This window comes from Seriola aureovittata, chromosome 21 (assembly GCF_021018895.1).
Source record: "Seriola aureovittata isolate HTS-2021-v1 ecotype China chromosome 21, ASM2101889v1, whole genome shotgun sequence".
NCBI classification, from domain to species: domain Eukaryota; kingdom Metazoa; phylum Chordata; class Actinopteri; order Carangiformes; family Carangidae; genus Seriola; species Seriola aureovittata.
The window spans coordinates 1341902-1364983 of NC_079384.1; the positions used below are offsets into that span (position 1 = coordinate 1341902).

Below are 23082 nucleotides of genomic sequence, written 5' to 3' on the forward strand. Positions count from 1 at the left end.
CGTTGCTAGGCGACATCTAGTGGTGGAAGTAATGATGACAGGAGCGAAGGAAGAAGACTGGTGACGTAGAATAAAGAGACAGGAGGAGGTGATGGATGGGTTCGATTCCTGTATGAAACTAGAGGTTTATGTTGTTTCTTTTATCCGTGACCGTTTGACAACCTTAACCACCATGTTTTTATTGTAACCATGACAACAAAGATCGTCTACAACTACAGCTGTGACCCCATTCAGAGGTCGCATCCTTCAGAGGCTGCGTTTGAAAAACAAATGCATGACTAGACGAGTCTCTAGACTAGACTCCTTCAGTCACGACCAGGAAATACATCCATTGTTTCCCTCGGCAACAAAGGATCTAACGGGTGGATCCTTCGTAGCCCAACATATCCCAAGATTCATTGCGTGGGTTAGAGCAGACAACACCGACAGAGAGCCTGAGCATCACACTGTTAGATGTAAGTCTTGTGTTCAACAGCGAACGGTTCAACCGTTAAAACCAAGAGACTTAAAACCTCAAGCTTTTGTGAAAAAAGTTACATGTTGTCAAGGTTGCTAGGCAACAGGAGCCTTTGCCTCCGTCTACAACGTCTACAAAGGGCCACGCCTTCATCGACCACGTGGTCATTCAGGTCGGAGGACTTGTACCTACTGACCTCACTCTTCCTCTCTTAGTTTTACCTTCTCCATTCTTTATCTTTATCTTGTTCCCTCCACCACATGCCCCCCCCCCCCCGATAGTTATCCATCTTGTCTTCGAGAGCGGCCATTTGGAACAGGCACAAACTGTTTGCCTTTCACCGTATTCAGAAGACACTTCACATGACCCAGTTCGTCTGAAGGACATTTAACTCTGCGTGGTCCAATGTGAGGTAACCTCCTCTCTCAGAGCGCGATCCTGAATCCTCAAAACACAAACTGATTCGAGCTCCTCCAACAAACAGACAGGACTCAGACACAGAGGGACATGGGGTGATTGGACTGAACATTATGAGGCCTCCACAGGAAGGTTAACCACGGCAGCGTACGGAAACTCTCAACCTTCGTCCAATTGTGCTCCGTCTGGCTTTCTGTCTTACTCTTACGTAGTCCTCCCACTTGTGCAGTTGATTCTGGGTAATTGTGTGGAGCTCTGCATCAGGAGAACATAATGCTGCAAGGATTTTTTCCATTCTCTCCCATAGAGGAGACGGTCTGAGTCATACCTCTCCAGTTCAGCCCTAACCCGGCGCCCGTGGTCGTAGTGTCTCTTTCTGTTTCCTTCCCCAGCACGAGGAGCATTACTGAAGTCTGAGTCCTGCTTTTCAGTTTGTGCTCTCTACATTCATTTCACATCTTTCTTTTTTCTTTTTTTTTGGTCGTTTATTTTTTCCTCCTGTTTCACAGCAACCAAGGTTTGAACATTAAGACACTAATTAACTCCGACAATTGGCTTCACTTTCGCCGGGGACGCTCTGAAGGGAGTACACGACTTCTGAGGAACAGTAATAATTATAATTAATGCAATTTCAAGTATTTGTATTTACACATCGCTCTCTCCTCCGACTTCGTTAGGAAAACACTACACAACAGTGCTGCCTGACCGCCTGCTACCGGCGCCACTCGACTTCACTATTTCTTTCTCCTCAGCACGAGAAACAGCCGTGACATCATCATCAACACACAAACAATCAGGATATGGATGCGACTCTTGACACGGCTGACATCTCGCTCGCAACATTCATTTCTCAGCGTTTAACAAATCGTTTTTTTGAAATAACTCAGTGACATCTTTATTTTGTTTAGTTCCACTACGAACAAAACGGCCGAGGAGATTTTCATTTGTTGCGTTAGACCTGGTCCAGATGTGGCAGTAACATCTGGCGGTCATGCTGTATGTGGGCCGGACTTGGGCCGAGGAGCTGAGCCGATATTCACCAGAATAATTGGACTGTTCGCGTCGCTACATCAGCCACTGTGGCAAATACATTGATATGCATATGATGATGGGAGTGACATCATAGATTAGCATATGACCTCATGCGGCTGCTCGTAGCAGCAGAGGGAGAGAGGGCAGGAAGAAACACATCTCTGGTTAAAGGAAGCGTAAGCGACTGTGACAAGTGAAATTAGGACATGAAGTTTGCAGTCTGCTTCAAAGCACAAGGTGAACAAAGCCCATGTTGGGTTGAAAGTAAGCAATAGGAGAAAGGAGAAGGGAGAGGAGGAGGAGGAGGAGGAGGAGGGTGTCCTTCACCTCCACGGCGGGGCGAGTCTCCACCGCCAGAGGCCATCGCTCCGCTCGCCTTTGATCTTCCCTCTCTCTTCAAACTCGCTGCTCAGTGACAGTGATAATGATGTTCGGTGAAAATATGTTTTTTTTTCTTTTTTCTTTTCCAAATACCTTCTCTTTCATGTGAGCAGGCTGAAGCCCGAAGAGCAACACACTCGCACAGAGACACAGAATAAACCGGATCATCTCTCCCCTGCTGTAATGGCAGAGAAGACGTGTGTGTCCATTATGTGTGTGTGTGTGTGTTTGTGTGTGTGTGTGTGTGTGTGTGGGAGGGAGGGAGGGGGGGGGGGGGGGGCAAATGTCCTCCCTATAGATCATTATTATTTTTATCGTCATCCAGGGATTGTTGGAGGAGCAGCGCGGCCACTTGTGTCGCTCTCCTTTTACCTCGCCAATTGAATTTGTTTGTTGTGAATGGACTGGCGGTCTCTAGTCAGGTGTGAGTGATGACAGCGAGCAGTGTGTCGTTCCCTCTCCAGCAGCGGTGCTGTGTCGCGGCGGGATGGGCCCGAGGTTACACTTTACGCCACGGTGAAAATGGAAATGTCAGGCTCCCGTATGAAACGGCCTCTCGGCTTGTTATTCGGCGCACGGCCGCCGCAGACACACACTCCTACTTCTCACGTCTTAATGGGTTTGTCGTGTTTGTGTATGTGACACGAGGGAATAGTCGTAATGAAGCAATCATAGTAATTAGCATTAAACTTACATTACCTACTGTACTGTATATGAGGAGGGAAGAACAAATTAAAGGTTTCCAAATAGGATGAATTTCTCTAATTAATTTGTTACAACTTTAGAAAGTTGTAAATCATTTTATTGACAGAACTAGAGCCACCTCCTCGTGGTCGTATCCCTCCGCCACTCAGACTAGTTCCAGGTCACATCCCTGTCTATCCGGACTCAGAGAAAATATCAACCATTCGTGTGAAATCTAATCAGTTCATCAAGCGTCACGGAGATATTGAGTTCACATGGTCCAAAATCATGATTTGTGAGGTCACTTTCACCTTGACCTTCGACCTTCAAACACAAAAATCTAGTGCTAGTAGTCTAGCAACAACAATTGAAGAAGTTCCGTCACTGCTGAGACATCGTGTCAGGAGAATGGGACGGACCTGAAACAAAACGTGTCGGTTCTGACTGTCGCATAAAGACAATAGAAGTAAGATCAGAATAACAGTTCAAATAAATAGAGCACAGAGTAATAAAAGAGTCTTTATGCTGGTGATGTTACTATGACACTGAGTGTGATACCTGTGATGCAGGTGTGTGTTTGCTGCTCTGAATTAATGGGCAAGTATTAAACTGCAGCAGCTGAGCCGCAGAGAGAGAGCTCGGAGCTGGGGGTTATTCATGTAACCACCAACAACAGCTGCAGGAAGAGGAGAAACACTTCCCCAGTGACGACCGGGACAATGTTCAGATTAAACATGCGTATCATATTTGCCTGAATCTGGAAGTCCAAATCAATTAATGGTAAATAGCATCAGCTGCAGGACGCCTGAGTCGCCGGGAAGCAGAACTCAGAGACAGGTGGAGAAGTTACAGGTGAGAGTGAAGGAGAGAGAGACAGACAGAGAGAGAGACAGACTGTCTGCTGGATAGACAGTTTTAATAATATCATGTAGCACGTGTCTCTCTCCTGTTCCTCAGACTGACGGCTTCTCTTTCACCTGCTTTTAAAAGCTCAGGATTGTGAAACTGAGCGACACCCTGTAAAAGCAGAGCTGCTGCGCATGTTGTGATGTTTGAAATAGAAAGGCGAGATCAGAATGAGTTTCTGATCACATGAGGTGTTTGTTGGCAAGAGGCCGAGGCGTTAGCGAGATCCAAGTTTGCATGTTGATGATTGTAACTTTACTATTTTAACTCAAGGTTGGTTCTGTGTTCTACATGAAAACAAACTGTTCTTTGATAAATTATTTGATATGATATTATTGTAAAACAAAACTTAATGTATTTGAAATGTGCAGCCGTCCTCAGGGATCTGAATTCCTCCATTCAAACAGATATTGTGAGTGATCTGTGAGGAAAGTGCTGTCATACAACACCAAGGGCAACATGTGTGTTCTTCACATCAGCCACTTCTATGACCTTGCTGTGGTAATGGACACGGGACAAAAATACAACACTCCTTCTTCCCACAATGCATCAAATCACACACCATGGGACAGAGCTCGCCGCCGCCCTAATATGAGTAACGGATCGAATGTAACAGATATTTTATGAACCCACTACAATCTACTTCCCCTCGCAGACGCTCAAACAAGCCTTTGAAATATGAGCGCAGCGCTGCTGTTGGTCCTCAGCGCCGCTCTCTTCTTCGTGTGTCTATTGTGTTTGCTGTTTATCGTTCCCTCTAAAGTGGCTCTCTCCGGCGCGGCGGTAACACAAGCTACGGGGCAGTTCTCTCATGCAGCACGCAACCATGAGAGGATGATAGATCGTGGTAACAGGAGCCGGCGAATGCCTCCTCCGTGCTCCTTTTAAGGCTTTTATCTCCCATTTGGCACGAGTGCAGACGCGGTAATCAAGTGGACCATGAAGACCATGTTTTGCACCAGATGTATTACTGATAGCTGGTCGATTGATCGCTGCGCAGAGGGGAAAGTAAATTCATGTACCTCTTAGGAATGTGTTCAAAAGATACCTTCAAATCAAATTCAGTCAAATACAGGTTTTTGGAAATAGTGACTCTGTATTTGAAGGGGGGGGGTGGGGGGGGGGGGGGGCAGACAGATAAATGGATGGTCTTTCTGTCCCGGGAAGGCTCAGGCTGTGGATGACATTTTGAGCTCTGATTGCCTGGCAGGTCAGCTGACTCTCGGATCGACTGCAGTCCCACAGGGAATGTGACAAAGATGGAGAGGAGCTCGCTGTGTCACATGGACACACACACACACACACACACACACACACACAGCCACGACCACCTGTGAGAGAGAGAGAGTGTCCGTGTGCACTGGGTGACCTAGGTGCTGCAGGCACCCATGACCAATCTTGGGTGTGATTGAGGGGAGATCCAGCCAGTGAGCATGTCTAGGCTTTTTTATCCCGCTGCCTTACCACCTGCCTAACCTCCTGAACCCACAATCCTGCCACAGCCTCCGGGGAATTGCAACTCTCCGCCACACAAATCTAAGTGATACGATATACTGCAGTGAAGGGGTCAAAACAGCAGTGAAATCAGCCATGGAAGACACTCCGCTCAACTTGATCAGGACGGACGCACAGCAATGACAACACCAGGTTTATTAACAGAAAGTTACGACATGCGTTCAACCTAATGCTTTTACTTTGAAAGAAACTTTTAAAATGAAGTGCATAAACAAACAAAGCATGAATAAACAATTTTAGCGAGGTATTAGCGGTGGTCTCTGAGCTGCAAATTCAACAGCAGCCAAGACTAAAGGATAATTTGGATTTGATGACTTTCATTGACTTTCCTTCACTTTGTTTCCCTCCCTTCATTGCTCGTAAATTGGCCTGTGTCTGGTGAAATGCTGATGGAGAGGCTGCAAAAAAAATAAAAAACAAAAATGGCACTTTGATATAAAAAGGCAGCGAGCGAAAATGTGTCCGTCAAAACGCACTGAGAGCTGCAAGATGGAATTTGTTGTGTGACCTTAGTGAACGGCATGAAAAACATTAAGTGTGTTTTCCACGGCAGCTGAGCTGAGACTTATTATACAAAATTATACCAGACAGACTATGTTTAACACAACCTGACACTTTGTGGGTTTATTTTAAAGGGGACATATTATGCTCCTTTTCAACAAGTTTGAATAAGTCTCAGAGGTCCCCAAAGCATGTATTTGAAGCTTTTTGCTAAAAAATCCACTCCGATCCTATATTTCAGCATGCCTGTAAACCCCTCTTTTTGAGCCCTGTTCAGAACAGGCTGTTTCTGTGTCTGTAGCTTTAAATGCAATGAGCTGTGCCTGACCACGCCCCTCTCCGGAAGGGGCTGCCGTTCGGGCTTCTGGCACCGTGCTCTAATGTTTACGGTGACCGTGACCGGCAACCTGGCGTCGGTAGCGATTTGGTTCAACCACACAACTTTTATCCAGAATCTGAGTCAGAGGGAGAGGCTGCTGAAGAAGTTCAAACTCTACAACTGCAGCAGGACGTTTCTGAATGGTTGGTAACCAATTTTGTGTATTTTGACATTACATTTTGAGTTTGTTGATGAGTGCTGGCACACAGTTACTAACATGTAGCTAGGTAGCTAATGCTAACTGTTACTGTCTCGTCATTACTGGGAGCTCTTTTGGTAAATAAGCACTATTGTGAATAGTGTAATGTAGTTATCTGTCATGCCTCCTTAGATATACTTTTACAGTCTGAAAATGTTTGTTGTATCTAGACTGCTACAGGTGTTCAATGTCAGTACTAGTCAGATATTTTAATAGATGCTGACAAAGTAAATAATTTTTCTCCATGTTTTGAGCAGAGATGCTCATCATGACATCTTCCTTTATGAAGTAAATTTATTTTGTGTATTACAATGAAAGCTGTAAATCAGCATAAACATGTCTGACAGCAACAGTAATCTTTAGTCAAAGACTAAACTGTGCAGTTTTCTACACTACACTGTTGTCAAGCTCCACATTATATGCAATAAGTGACATGTTATAAATTACCTCTGTTATATGCACTTGATATGTAGCCAAGCTTACTTCTTACCCACCTTAGCTCCACTGTCTGTCAGTGTTTGAATTTCACAAGCTTTATATTTTGGTGAATGTTACCATTTTTCTCTATATCTTGGACAGGTGCTCCTGTGGAAACTGTGCAACCATGCCCACAGAAGCTGAGAACATCTGCTGCTAGGAGATACCACAGGTAGCATTCTCACTGGACAAACTAATCACTAATTTGTTTTGATTACATTACATTTATAATCAACCATAGAATTTACCATTTGCAATTCACTGTAGGTTACCAGATGGCTATGGGAGATCGTGGAAGATTTACCATGTATGGTAGACCGTCCTGGGTTGGAGCCGCTCTGCCTCAATGTGTTCTGCCTGCAACATGTACCGCACTGACTATGGTCCTTTACGGTTGAGAGGAATACACCAGTACGTTTTGCTTCTTTGTTAAAACATAGTTTCAATCTAAATAAAAGATGTTAGACAGTCTTGTTTTACTTCAGTGCACATAATTTTACAATGGTAATAACACACCACAAATAGAGTAACACACCCTCAAATAAATTAGTTTAGCTGCTCTTTGATTTGTAAAGTTCTTCTATCAGCAGATAGTGTGCATATAATATATGAATTCAGAGGAGTCATTTCTTTAGTAACAATCAAGCATTTATTTACATCAAATGAGGCAGTTATAATCAGTGATGATGAAAAAACTGTAGGATTCACTGGATCCATATAAAAAATTGTGAGACACAACATAGATATATGTTTGCAAGACTAAATGCCCTGTCCAGTTGTTTTAGTCAGTACAGGTATCTAGCCTATAGGAGCTTTGTGAGCTGGTGCTTCCTTGGTTGCAGAATCTGGGTCGTCATTCCAGCCTGCGTGGTCCTACGCATCCATGCCGTGTTTCCTGACGCCACAGGCCGGTATGTGGGTTTTAGACTGGCCCATGATAGAACCGGGACACAGAGCTGGATATGACCTCCTCCTTCTCAGGCCGCTCCAACTGTGCAGTGAGGTCCTCTGGGATGGGGATGGCCAAAGCAGCTTCTGTGTATGGTCCCAGGTCACAAAGACTTTTTCAAATATGAGGTCCACCACATTCCCTGTTTGATAAAACACAAAAGATTTTTTTTACATTTTTCACTTTTTTTTTTTTTTTACAAAACAATGACTGACTCTGTTTCTAAATACCTCCTGACATTTTCTTTACTGTATTTTGTTATTGATGGAACTGTCATAACATTATATGTGCAATATTTAATACAATGTGTACAAAACATTTTTTGGTTGAAAAATAAAATAATATAACACTTATAGAATGTCGCCTCAGTCTTAACTGGTGTAGCTCTGCATTCTCCCTTCATGGCCTTTGGAAATTGGACCTTGAACAGTGGTTCACCTTCTTTTGTTTGGGCTTGTGGTCGGTCAGCATTTTCATTGTAGGACATGGCAGCCAGGTGACAGATGATGACAGAAACCTTAGCCTACACACTCTCACAAGTTCTAAGTAACCACAGCTTCATTTACCTGCACATTATTCCAAGACTGATAAATGACTGTTAGGTTTATCAAAAGTAGATGCACTTCAGATGGCTACAGACCTGTACTTCTGATGTGACGCTGAAGATCTTCAAGGATAACTGTGTGCCTGCAGTGGGTCAGTCTGGCATGCAACATCCCCTGTTGCAGGAAGCTGTATAGATGGCCTGAACAGAGGAAACAGAGATTACACCAACATCTCCTCAAATGTGTAGTTATGGCAACAGCTGCAAACAGTGCAAGAATGATAACAGATGCTCTCAATTATGTGTAAACTGGGTTGTCAATAGCTTGTAAATGCTGCAAATAGCTCATTATATGTGCAAGATGCAAAAAATGTGTATTATAGACTATCCCCTTGGACATATCCCCTTAACTCTGCGCTTATCTAGATATTCCCTACAGGCACTGTATCTGTGAACATGATATAAACGTTAAAACGGCCGTTATAAGGCATGACTCTCAATAATAACTTTCACAGCACTAATAAACAAGCCCGGACACCTACGCTAATCAGTACAAAGCCTATTTTTAGTCCGAATTTTACCGGCTTGACTTTACAGACAGCTAAAACGCCTTTAAAATATAATACATTTAACAGGGTGGCTCTTATCAATGTCACACGGCGATACCAAGCAGAAGAATTACATACAATCTGTACCCCGCTATACCCGGCTGCGCGTCGACGACGCTAAACGTTAGCCACGTTAGCTGCCATGCTAACAACACACGCAACAGGCTCTCGTGAACAAACAGTAAAGCAACATAAAATGGTAAAACTTACAGCTCCGAAGTTCAAAGTTGGGTCACAGACAGTCGGTACTGATCCAAGCTTTATCTTGAGACTTGTAGGAAATCCTGCGTTGTCCTGGCCCAGGTTGAGAAAGCAGTCCGAGGTGAAATGGTTAGCACACAGTACAACACTTTCGGAGTTGGAGCGGGAACATTTCCATCAAAAATAAAATTAATCCACTGGGTCTTTAGATCCTCGGGCGTAGGGATTAAAAAAAAGACTTCTGTGTTGGTTTGTGCAGCCAACAACAAAGCAACTACTGTGTTTCGCTCGTACCTTCGACATTGTTCTACCGAAAGCCAGTGTTCGCGAGGGAAGTAACGATCCGTCTGTAACACGGACTCAGAGGGCGGTACACACACCTAGCTCGGGGAGCGTCACCCACCCGGGGGGAGGGGCATCGCCCTTCTTGACGTCACCAGGGGCGAATCTCCAATCCGCTCGTTTGAGCACACATTTCTTGAAAGGTGGAGAAAGCAAAAGAACGAGAGTATGGACTTTTCTCATGTTTGGGGGGTCCGTAGACACGCCAGGGACACATACTACCGATAGAAAACCATGGAAAAGTGCATTTTGCATAATAGGTCCCCTTTAAAGAACGTTTCTTTATTCATTTATAACCTTTTATCTATAGAGTGGATGTTCGACCTTTATTTGTTTGTTTGTTGTTTTTCATGCAAATTAATTTCATTATTATTTATAAACCTATGTCATTGTGTGCCTTCAGTTTTATTATAAAGTTAGAGCTCTTATTTTTGAAAGTAATATACCAGTAACAAGTGTAGGTTTGCAGAAAAATGCAAGAGTTTTAATCATTTCTCAGCTAAACCTGCTTTTACGTTTTTATTATTAAAGCTCCATGTTTCTTCTTCTTCTGTGTTTTATTTGAAGTGTTGATCCATAAGAAGATACAAAAACCATCTCAGTGTAGTTTTACATCTCCTCTCTCAGGCTTCTCTCTGCAGCTCTAGTAACAACAGGTCGGTGAGCCAATCAGAAGAGAGGAGGCTCTGGGCCTCTCTTCTGATTGGCTGACTGTTTTCTGAATGATCCAATAAAAATATAGCAGATTTCAGGTAAAAACACTCAGAGAAACCAAATCCTGCAAGGTTTGGATGGTGGGTCCAGGTGGGCGGGGCTTGGTGACTGCTTTGTTGTGACATCACAAAGTTCCAGAAGTCCTGACGGCTGGTTTTAAGGCTCAGTTTCTGAATACAGGCTGTGTGCATTTCTCTGTGGACTGAGGCTTTGATACTTTCACAGTATTAATATAGAAGCTAGAGCTGATCTATAATCACACTACACATGGACACAGACCTTTACACTGGAGGGATCGTTTAGTTAATTTCCATCTACCTGTATTTATGTGCACTTTAATTTGCATATAAAAAACTTAAGATAATATATATATATAACTTAATAAATGAGTCTGTCCCTGGCCCCTGACCCCTCCCTCCACCAGGTTTGTTGAATATCTTTGTGTAAATCTTCCATCAGTCTTCTTTGTTGTTTTAAGTTGATACACTTTCAGTATTTTACCAAAGCTGAATATTCCTCCCTGAAAACACGAGTCTCTGCTTCTACACAGAAACATCACTTGAAGATTGAAATGAATATGAAAAACAAAAGTAAAATTACTGACTTCAAAAGTACTCAAAAGGTACACCTACACACAAATCCACTTATGTAACTGTAACTCCTCTCAGATCCACATCCTCCCTGGTTCTCACTCAGGACTCTGTGGAGTCTGAACTAAAGCCTGTGTCTGCTGCTGAGCTTCTCCTGGAGCAGAGTAAAGCACGGTATGTTGGATGTATGCAAACGCTGTACATTTCCAGTCCGTCATCGTTCTCCCTCCCCCTGGAGAAGAGGCGAGATGTGTTTACACAGAGCTGTAAAACCACTTACACCAAAGAATAAAACTTTTATCGACCAGCAGGTGTCGAGCAACGACGCCTTGCTTTATTTCGAGGATGGCTTTTATTGCCGAGCGTCCACGTCCGGGAGTGTACGTACAGTCAGAGCGGAGCGAGTGGAGTGGTCCAGAAAAACTGTTGTTGATAATAATTTCAGTTTATTTTCATGGAGGATCAGCTGCACCTGAGCCAGCGCATCGTTGGATCGACCTCAGACTCTTCTCCACAGGAACACGCTCCGTCACTTTGTGTTGGAATATGTAAATCAGTCAAACGTGGATCTCCCTGTTTCCCTGTTTGGATGTCCTATTCTCTTTCAATGCGCATGTGGCTTCCCATCGTAGACCTCATTAAAGTCTAACATGTTTATCATCCCTTTTCCCAACTGGCCTCCGGATTAAAGCCTCAATTATGCATTCTGGATACTTTTGTCACGTTCTGCCTGATAGTCAGTCCTGCACTCTCTCTCTCAGTTTCTTTCCGTTGGGATGTTTATAACCCCGTTTAGTCCCAGTTCTTGTTTCTTCATGGTTCCACTGGTGAATCCCAGCAACAGACGTCCCAAAGGGAAAACTGTTAGACGCTTGAAAAGCTTTGAAATCTTACTGTTTTATTTTGTCTTGCAAAAGTCTTTAAACGTCCCATATTGTCTAAAGGTAGATGTCCATGTCTTATTGATTATAAAGCAGGTCTAGGTTCTATATAGTAATGCTCTGTTGTTTTGCTCAGTTTCTGTAGTTCGTTTTTATTTATTTGTCTTTTTAAAATGCAAATCAGAGCCTCCTCTCTTCTGATTGGCTCACCGACCTGTTGTCACTAGAGCTCCAGAGAGAAGCCTGAGATGGTTTTTAAATATATCTTCTTATGGATCAACACTTCAAATAAAATGCAGAAGAAGAAGAAGAAAACATGGAGCTTTAAATAATTCACAAGCAAACAAAATGATCACAGACATTTGTGAGATCTCACATATCTCAACACATTCCAGCCCAAATATTGATGATATGATGGAATACAGGCCCAAGCCTTTATGGTACATATAATGTTTTTGCAGCAACTTATTTAATAAATACGTCTAAGTTAATTAGCTTGTCCTTTACGTCACCAAATGAACATGTGCTTGTAGCTGTTCAGTTTGTTGCACACCGTCCTCACACGTGCACGAGAGCAAACACAAACAGGGACAAACATGTTTCTTTAGGGTTAGAAATGGACAAAAATCCCACTGGGAACCTTTAATTTACCCAGGATTCATAGCAAATTAGAGCTACTTGAGATAATCAGGAACTAGACAGCTTCGTGCATCACACATAGAAGTCTATCTGAAGTCTGTCTGTGAAACCAACTCCTGATCATTATTCCCCAACTGCTGTAGTTTAAACTTTCAGTATCATATTATAAATTAAAGTCAGCTTTCCTTTTTTCATAGAAGCTGCACATAAGGAGAGAGACACCTTGAGGCCTCGGGTTCAAAGGGTTAAAATAAAACCCTCCAGTCAGAATTATTTGCCAACACTACTTGACCCGGCTCTGTTTGCTCTGTGACCTTTTGCCTTGCTGGTGCGGGCTGCAGTGTTGCATCATGCTGCGCTGTGAGACATCTCGAATGCATGAGGAGCCGGGGCGAGGCGGGAGGCGCTGGGCCTGCTTCGTTAGAGTGCACACACACACACACACACACACACGCACACACACACACACACACACAGGCAGGATGTGCGGAGACATTAATCAGTAACATTTTCTCCGGGTTTGCAGGCAATTAAGTGAATTCTCAAAAGGCGTGGATTCATCAGAACATGTATGAGGAAAACGTGGAGCTTGGGATGAAGTGAAGCAGCAGAGAAATGATGTTTAACAGGAAGATTTCTGTTCGTTTTTCGGTTTTGTTGTTCGCCGGAGTCGAGAGGCAGCTGTCAACACAGACTGTGACTGTGTGAGTGTGCATGTGTTCGCCTCTCTGGGGTTTCTTTGGCTGTCAGTCAGGCTGTTGTGGGTGGCCTCGTACAATGAGTACACACATGCAAAGACCCATGTGGGTGATCGGGCCGTTTCACAAAGACCTCCTCCTCCTCTTGCAGGTCCAAGTGCACGCGCTCTGCTAATTAGTTTCCCATTTCTACCTGATGCCACGAGGCTCCTTTCAGTGCAGCAGAATAACAGAGTTACTCTAAGTGCACAGCCTCTGAACGTGCGTCCTCTCCCACTTCCTCTGCAGTCAATCATTGCGGTATTGATGTGAGCCTTGAGCCGTCGGTGTTTGTACACACCGAACTTTTTACTTTAAATGCTTCTTTTCTGTGCGGCAGAGATGAGTTTGTATTAACGCTCGTTATGTCAGCTCTCTTGTTGGAACCGAACAACCTTCTGCAGTTTCATGATGGAGAACAGATGCTCACGAAGACATAGAATGAGCTATAGTATTCAGGGATGTGTTAAATTAAAAGGAAGGCAAATGTAACCTTCGCTAACACAAGGCAACAAACACCTACAAAGGCAGCAGCACTGAAGAGTAGGTTCATCTCAGTGCAACGTCTTAGTCGTCCATCTCAATATAAGACTGAAGCTGCATGTGAATGAAAAGTTATTGGTGTTTTCCCTTCTGTCCACTCAACATCGATATCACACAGCTCTGCAAGATCCCCGATTATCATCAATGATTCTTTTTAATGATTAATGCCGCATTTTACCTTATTTTTTAGTTGTTTTTTTTTTTTTACAACATTTTCTGAAGGTTGATCAGTTAATATGTCTGCAACTATTTACCTGCTCACCTGTCCTTTGAGCGCAGGTGATAGCAGGATGCAGGGATGTCAGGAGGCTTGTGTTATCACTTATTCAATGATCACGTAATTTGTTCATATTAATTTGAAGGCACCGTACGTGATCTCAGCAGTGTTATGTTGAAGAGTTGACATGGTGTCTGTGCTCACAACAGAAGAAACAGACCTGCAACGTTTGTCCAATATGTTTCTGATTATTATTTCATGATGTTCCACTGTCGTCCAGCAGGGGGCGCTGCAGCGCCCTCAAACAATAACTGAATAAAACACAGAAAAACAGCTCGAGACAGAAAACAGACAGAGTTATTGTTGAGTTTGTAATTGACGGATTAGTTGTGTTTTCTTCATTTTTTGAGCGCCACTCTCTCAGCGCCGCCATCACTCACCACGTATCCCTCTGTACTGTATATCCCCTGACGTGCCAAGCGCCGGCCTGGTGTTATTGCGTGTCACCGGGAACCCTCACCGCTGATTGATGGGTAAATGCTCCTCATACGTCTCAAATTCCATCACCTTGTGCGAGATGGAAGAAGGCGGCCGGCTGCTCGTGTCACTTTACAATAATGGTGAGCGCCAAAGAGACGGCTCAGACGTGACAGCACATCAAAGTGTGAGAGTGGAAGTGAAGTTTATCGCACTGGACTGATGGATGGATGGATGGATGGATGGATGGATGGATGGATGGACGGACGGACGGACTGACTGATGGACGGACGGACTGATGGATGGATGGACGGATGGATGGATGGATGGACTGATGGATGGATGGACTGATGGATGGATGGATGGATGGACTGATGGATGGATGGACTGATGGATGGACGGACTGATGGATGGATGGATGGATGGACTGATGGATGGATGGACTGATGGATGGACGGACGGACGGATGGATGGACTGATGGATGGATGGACGGATGGATGGATGGATGGATGGACGGATGGACTGATGGACGGATGGACTGATGGATGGACGGACTGATGGATGGATGGACGGACGGACGGATGGATGGACGGATGGACTGATGGACGGATGGACTGATGGACGGATGGACTGATGGATGGATGCACGGACGGATGGATGGACGGATGGACTGATGGATGGATGGACGGATGGATGGATGGACTGATGGATGGATGGACGGACGGACGGATGGATGGACGGATGGACTGATGGACGGATGGACTGATGGATGGATGGACGGACGGACGGATGGATGGACGGATGGACTGATGGATGGACGGACGGACGGATGGATGGACGGATGGACTGATGGATGGATGGATGGATGGATGGATGGATGGATGGATGGACGGACTGATAGATGGACGGACGGACGGATGGATGGACGGATGGACTGATGGATGGATGGATGGATGGATGGATGATGGATGGACGGACGGACGGATGGATGGACGGATGGACTGATGGATGGATGGATGGATGGATGGACGGATGGACTGATGGACTGACGGATGGATGGATGGATGGATGGATGGGTCACCGTCCAGGTCGACGAACAGTCCAGGTCAATCTTTCACTTCTCTTCTTTCTCTCTGTCAACATGTTTCTCAGACTCCGGACACAGACGTCCCAAGGACGGATAATTGTGCTGTTGCTCCTCTTCTCTTCTTACAAGCCACTTCCTCTCTTCCCATCCCTCCCTTCTCTGTCTCCCTTTCTTTATCTTTCTCCCTTTTCGATTTTTACACTTTGCATTTAATCCCACGTAGCCTTTCCACCTAGCTGACGTCTGATAATGAGGTCATTTATCACCACCATGTAGAGGAGGCCTCTTTTTAATGCATGTGTTTTCACCTTCCTGGAAAAGACATGTTTTTGAACAAAATTGCTTTTTTGAGTCCTGATAGTGTTAATCCCCCAGAACAGTCACTTTAGAGCTGCAGTTGCCTCTCCATCCCCTTTCGTGAAGTGCAAAAGCCATTAAAAGTTGTGAGTTTCCTCATAATGGCATTATGAGTGAATTGTGTGGCCTGTGTCTGCCTGAGCCTCCCTCAGGCCATTTCCCCACCCCCTTGTGTTTTCCATATCACCCCAACACCTGCACACTCACAGCCAATGTAGTGTGAGACTTCTCAGGCTGTACTTTAAAAACCATCGCTCATTTCAAAAAGAAATCTAATATCATTAGCTTGAAAAGTAATTTGCTTAAGGAGTCGTATCATAAATTATTTTGTTTTCCCATTTTGGGTTATTTTGTTAACCCGGGGTCGAGAAGGGGCCGACCCAGCCGTGGGTAGTTTTGTTTGTTGGTTGGTTAGAAATGACTCTTCTCGGTCATCACTGTCGCTGGGATTTTAATTAATTACTAATTTTATTTCAGTTTATTCTGCTGTTAATGTAAAAATTAAATTAAAATTAAATATTTTATGAAATTATGAAATTATAATGTCCCGGCCGTTCTTCTATTGTTACAACAACCCAGCATTGTTTTAGTGTGTAATTGTCCTCTACTCCAGCTAAATGAAAAGGGAAAAGGAAGGAAGGATCAGTGAGGCTCCTGACTGTGAGAGCTGAAGTAAAACCCAAACTTTTAGCAGCCATTAACAAACAACGTTTCCCATAAGCCCCAGACGCTTTAGTCATAAACATGACGGCTGGAGAGGTGAGTCTGCAGATGTGTCGAGGGGAGGACTGAGCGCTGTGGAGGCGTTGACGCAGTAGAAACTTCAATATATGACATTAGAAATGAGCTTTTAAGGAACACTAGTTGTCAAGTCGTTTAGCTTCAGTCCATGCGGCGGCATCATTACCAGTCAGACTCGTACTGCTGTACGCCAGACAATCTACACCGCTGGCTCCCCTGACAGTGTGGTGGGAAGAGTGACAGAGTCTGATTTGGATAATGATAATTTTTCATCACATATTAATCAAATCATTTTGGCTCCTCATGAATTTCATTCACCTCTCTCAAGAGGCTAGAATGTAATTTTCTCATAATGGAGAATCATTTGCAAGATAACAAAGTAAGCTAGCATCACACTTCCTGGATCACTGTGAAGATAACTGCACCGGCTGGAAGTTTACTGACAGTTTTACCCAGACGCAGAGACTGAGATCAACAACTCAGGCATTAGTTTCTCCATGATGAAGTGTATTTCTATATCAGGTGCTCCTACTTACCTGTAGGTGAACAGAAATCCCACAGACTGACTGTTGCCCCTTGCGGCTTGCCGTAGCTGCGTTCAGGACTACTGCTGTTGATACCAGCTACTGTACAGGTTCACTGCCCTCAATATTTCCTGTACGTGCCAAACTGCAGCCACTAGGTTCAGTCATGGACCAGAGATACAGACTCTGTGCCCGTTAGCCTGTTAGCCCGTTAGCCTGTTAGCCTGTTAGCCTGTTGGCCCGTTAGCCTGTTAGCCCGTTAGCCTGTTAGCCTGTGGATATCACTCCTGATTCCTGCTGCTCGTGGATTCTGGAGAGACTCGCTGCTGCAGTTAGTTAATTAAACAACCTTTAGCGCCTGTTAGTATTAATAATCCTTTTCCATTTTACTTTAAATACTTAAATTGTCTCCAGGTTATTTTCTATATCTGCTACTTTCATAACACAGCACAAATACAAGTTGTTCACTGTGCACACAAAGCATCAACACAACTACCACAGTAGCTTCAGTAGAAACACGTATTGATCTAATAATTTATCAGCTTTATGCAGCCAACAGCTTCATATTTTGGGAGGATAATGATGCAGGCATCCTGATGTTGACAAACAAAAGAAGGATTGTGGGAAATGTAGGATCCAGTTTATATATTTTTTTATCTGCTTGCAGACGGATTAGGACAGATTACAGCAGTGCAATAATAAACTATAGAAGACCGATTATCTTTCCTCCTGTTTGTCACAAAACTATTGACAGTTTCCTTTCAAAGCTACAATTTGAATCCTTATTCTTTCTTCTCTGACACACACACACACACACACACACACACACACACACGAACACACACACACACACACCACTAACGTCCTCAGTAACACTATCCACACACAAGTGCTTTCTGAATGACCAGTGATCAACAAAGAAGGGGCGAGCTCGCAAAGAGTTTCACAACTCACTTATAACCAGGCTGAGTGATGGCCAGCGGGAAGGAAATCAATAGCAGGAGGGGAGACACCATCAAAGCCGTCCACGGACCAACATCCCGTTTCTGTCGACAGGTTTTTAATCTATAAAGCTGGAGTCTCCCCCGAACAAAGGGAGAGGCAGGAGCCTCCTCTCTTATCTCTATCTGGGCTTTGAGGCCTATCACTGTGGAGTTAGACGGGAGCTAGGAGGAATTAGACGGAGGGTCAGTCTCTGGTGTGAAGAGGAGAGGTCTCATGTTGTTTGGCTGGAGCATAATAAATGAGATTGTTGTTGATCTTCTTCTGATAATCAGTTTCTGAAACCTTTACATGTGCTCTCAGGTGGTGGAGTGTATTTTACACTTGTGTTTGGAATCAATAGAAGTTGTGACTATGATAAATAAAGGAAACAGCACAACATATAGAAACTGAAAATTCACTGACAGCTTCAACTTCAGCGTATCACACACACTGTTTGATTGACAGGTGATTTCTGACAGTAAAGTCAAAGACAAACACACAGGAATAAACCAGGGTCTGACTGACTACTGAGCATTTTTAGTTACCCTTTAAATAAACTTCAAACTTCAAATTATAATTACAGATTGAAAGAATGAGTTCACTCAAACAACTGACTCCGTGGTATCGAGTCGGCTCTGTAATCTGGACTGTGGATGACTGGGTGAAGCGCCGAGCCGCAGTCTACCGATCTTCTCTGGTTTCCCAGCTCGGGAGCTGCAGGGAAGCAGAGGAGAACTTCCAATACACTGAGCCTGGCCTCCAACCACGTGTCATTATTACTAAAAGAGGCAGAGGAATAACTAAACATAAAACACACCGTCATCGCTATCTGCTAAAGAAGCTAGCAGATCTGAATAACATGTAAACAACAGCAACATGAGACATTGAGACAAAACTCTTACTGAAGCAAAGCAATAAAAGCCTTGTTATAAAGTGTTTCTGCCCACTGACACGCTAGAGGGATTTTAATTTGAAATGTTTTGCAGGAAGTGTTGAGTCTGTATTAACACATAATGCAGTAGCTTTAACAGGTCGAATTATGCTTTAGCAGTCCAGCCAAAAATATTCTTTAAAGAGGGGGGCGATCATTTTTCTCAGAGCCTCCGTGCAGACGGCAGGATATTCAATATTCAGTTCAATATTATGGAATAACGGTCCGAGCCTTCTGGTGAGTGGAACCTCTGCTGAATTGAGTTGGAGGCACAAATCTCAATAACAACCAAAAGCGAAGTTACTAAATCAGAGCAGTTAGATATCAGCCGAGCTGTGAGAGAGTTCATACGTCTCTAATGTTGTTGGACTGACCCTTTAACCTGCAGCGCTACAACATGGAGACAACCACTTCAACCTGTACATCACACTGTGTTAAAGAGGCTCTTCACTTCCTGTGTCCAGCCGCAGTGTGTCGGCCTCTCGGATGTAGATGTATTATGAATGAATATTCAGCTGAGTCAGCAGAGAGGGAAAGTGCATTGATCCAACAGAGACCCATCATGACTCCCACCTCGCTGAGTCTGAGCCCCCTGTTTCTTTCTGTGTATGCAGAGGCTTGCATGTTCATCTGTGTGTGTGTGTGTGTGTTGTGTGTGTGTGTGTGTGTGTGGTGTGTGTGTGTGTGTGTGTGTGTGTGTGTGCTCATAGACGGACAGGCTCATGTAATATTCAGCAGGCCCTGGAGCCCCTGGGTGCCACTGGTCTGCCCGGTGCTGGAATAGAGGTGTCTGCCCTCATCTCACCTGGTGACTGCCAACGGAAAGACTAGTGCCATAACCACTTTACTACCTCCCATCTCCTCCTCCTCCTCCTCTCTCTGTCTCTCTCTCTCTTTCCCCCACCTCCTCCTCATTCTCCCCCAGGCTGTCTCTATCATCCTGCCCTGTCCTCTCTCCTCTCCCCTCCCTCCTCTACTCTGTCATCTCTCCTATATTTGTATCCCGCTGCCACTTGGCGGTCACCCCAACATCTCCCTCTCTCTGTCTCCTCTCTCCTTTTTCAATTTCCCTGCCGTTCCCTCTGTTATTTCCATCTTTCTTCTTCTCCTCCTCCTTCTTTGCAGCTCAGTCTCTCTCCACATCTCTCCTTCCTCCTTCCTCCTTCCTCCTCCTCGCCGTGCAGCCTTTCTCAGCCTTTCTCAGCCTTGCGTCTACCTGTTTGCTCTCAGCGTGGCGGAATTAGCGCGTCTCTCTCAATTCCTTCACTTGATCCTGCGGGAAATGACAATGTTGCAGTCTGCTGCCATTATTTCACAGATCAAAGCGTTGAAATTGAACCTGGCTAAGCTGAAAAAATAACCCGGGCTTCTATCGCATTGTTCACCTTTGCATCAGTCTCACTGCTCGCTGCCAACAGGGGTGTGGGACTCTGCACTCTGTGTGTGTGTGTGTGTGTGTGTGTGTGTGTGTGTGTGTGTGTGTGTGTGTGAGTGTGTCGGCTCGCAGTGTGAGTTTTCAGTCTCAACACTCCCCCTGCTGGTGGGGACTGAAAGGGCAGAATTCATGCATCTAAAACAGCAGCAGCAAGAAGCAACAAGTGTTTTAAAGGCTTCAGTCATCTCTTTGTGACGCTTTCATTTGATCTGTGCAGGGATCATAAATGAAAATTAAAGATAATATTAGGAACGTATCAATAATCAAAACTAATGAATTTGAAATCACTTCTAAAATAAGGTGCATTTTGCGCAGGATGATGATATTAATGTGATATTTCGACAGAAACTAATATGAGCAGATGATGTGGTAAAATTCAAACATGCACCTTTTCAAAATATTAATTTAGACAAACAGAAAGCAGTAAATTTTATTATTTAATAATGTAATAAGTTATAATCGCTAAAGAAAGTTCTTTGTATGACTGTAGCCCCCCCCCCCTCCTGAGTGTTGCTGCTCACTGACAAACAAAAAGACCAAACACAGAATCTTGCACCTTTTTACACTGAACACAAAAAAGAAATAAAGAGAAGAAGAAGTCAGTGTTTTCTGCAGTGAGGTGACGTCCTGCCATGAAACCTAATGAAAACAACTTTTCTTCTCTTTATCATTTTTAGCACAGCAGCTGTTTCACTTCCCCGAGCTGTTTTATCAGGCGTTTTGAAATATCCTATTATTCTAAACAGTTTTACAGACTTCTGCTGTTTCCATGTTTTAATTTTATATTTTAATGCTGGTTTTAAACCCTTATTAGATTTTCTTGTTGCAATATTTTTGTTTCTTTTAGTTTTTTTCACCAGTGGAACTTTGTCTGGAGACAGAAGCAGGTGGAAACAATAATATGTAGATAGTGAATGATTGATTACATCGTCCCTACTTGACCTCTTTATACATTAGGGTGAAGAATTCTACTTTAAATCTTCTATGCAGCACCTCCGGCTGTCTAGAGGGGGGGTCAAAGGTGCTGCAGGATTTATTCCCTTGTACTCTTTTAACATCTAAATCAGTGTATTAAAATCCCTGTTAAATATGCCATTATGCATGGAGGGTCCCTGTGGAGGGGGAGGGGGGGGGGGGTTTAGAAAGGTTTTGATGAATGATGATTTTAAAGGCCTATTGAATTTAGGCAAAGTAACAAAAGTGGATTTCCAAAACGTGTATAATTTTGAGTCGGTTCAAATAATGTGCAGCAGAGTGTCACGACCCGGCTCCACGGCCATGACAGGAAGTGAGGGGAACGCAGGTTCAGGCACATGATAATAAACTTATTTACAATAAATGATTCAACTAACGCAAAGAAACTTAACTGAACATAAAGATACACATGGGGCAGGAGCTCTGGGCTCAGGTGCGTCCAACCTGGATGATCTAAAGCAGGACTCCGCCCCTCAGGTACCTGCTGCACCAATGAAAAACAGATCAAAAGATCAAAACCTAAAGACAGGCCAGGGATCAATCGATCCAGTAGGGGCCCAGCAACACATCGGCCCCTGGCAGGGGAACCCAGGGGTCGCTGTGCATGTTCTATCAGTTGAGAAAATGAGTCCAACACGTGACGCATTGCGGAGAGATCTGTGGTTTTTCCTGTGATTATGCACCTGCAGATCATTGGAAGCACGGGAGCTGATGATGTCGCCATGATACCGCCATGATGGGCCAATCAACCGAGCCATCTGGATGCCCGTTAAACACCAAATTATGGCCACCAAAAGACTAATGTGCTGACATCGCCTCTCTGCTGCTGCTCCATACCTCTGCTTTTTCTTTCTTTTTTAAAAATAGACAAAAATTTGCCTTTTTTAAAAAAAAAAACTTCTTGACACAAGAACGAGGAAGAAAAGAGCAAATTATGTGCGAACCTCTAACAGCTGTGGTTGCCAGTTTAATATGGGAGCAGACAAGAATGGGCGGGACGTGTCAAGTGTAATGGGAGTTTCAAGTCAAGTGGGTAATGTTCTCAGCAGCCGTGTGTGTGTGTGTGTGTGTGTGTGTGTGTGTGGGTGTGTGGGTGTGTGTGGGTGTGTGTGGGTATATTGGTGCTAAGATGGGTGGAGGTGTGATGTGTGTGCAGCCACGGTTTTGAACATCTGGGCATCTTTTTGAAGTACCCAGGTGGATAGTGTAGTGACAGCTGCACCACTTCCCTCCTCGCCTCTCCGAAAGACGAAGGGAGCTTGACAAGCAGAAATTCCCCCTTGATCTACAACCCCCCCCCACACACACACACACACACACACACACACACACACACACACACACACACACACACAGCTCACCCCCAAAAACCTGTTTTTTCTCCATGTTGTTCTTGCATTACATGCCACTGCCACCGCCATGCCCCCCCCCCAGCAGATCTGGGCCGCTCCACAGGTAGGCAGGTAGGTACACGCCGACACGTTACCCTGAAGAGCTCTTCCCATCAACAATGGGCTGCTGCAGGGAGCAGAAACAAGCTGTTGCTTTCGCAGCTGGTCGAGCATGTCAATGAGGGGGGGGGGGTCATCCAAAGGTTCGGCACAGACGGATGGACAGAGGCGACGGGGTGAAGCGAGAGTAAACGGCGGACATTTGC

General features: G+C 44.4%; 1 protein-coding gene and 2 long non-coding RNA genes across 3 annotated transcripts in view; 2 read left to right on the forward strand and 1 right to left on the reverse strand.

The window, feature by feature from the left end:
• ca10a (carbonic anhydrase Xa) overlaps positions 1–23082 on the forward strand; it is a 206865-nt gene that overhangs the window by 114036 nt on the left and 69747 nt on the right. The window lies entirely within an intron of this gene.
• Positions 6343–7427, forward strand: LOC130162607 (uncharacterized). The gene is made up of 3 exons (XR_008826286.1): positions 6343–6415; positions 7051–7120; positions 7216–7427. It is a non-coding gene; the product is annotated as an uncharacterized LOC130162607 (long non-coding RNA).
• Positions 7921–9468, reverse strand: LOC130162608 (uncharacterized). The gene is made up of 3 exons (XR_008826287.1): positions 9260–9468; positions 8538–8642; positions 7921–8039 (listed from the first exon to the last, which is right to left on the reverse strand). It is a non-coding gene; the product is annotated as an uncharacterized LOC130162608 (long non-coding RNA).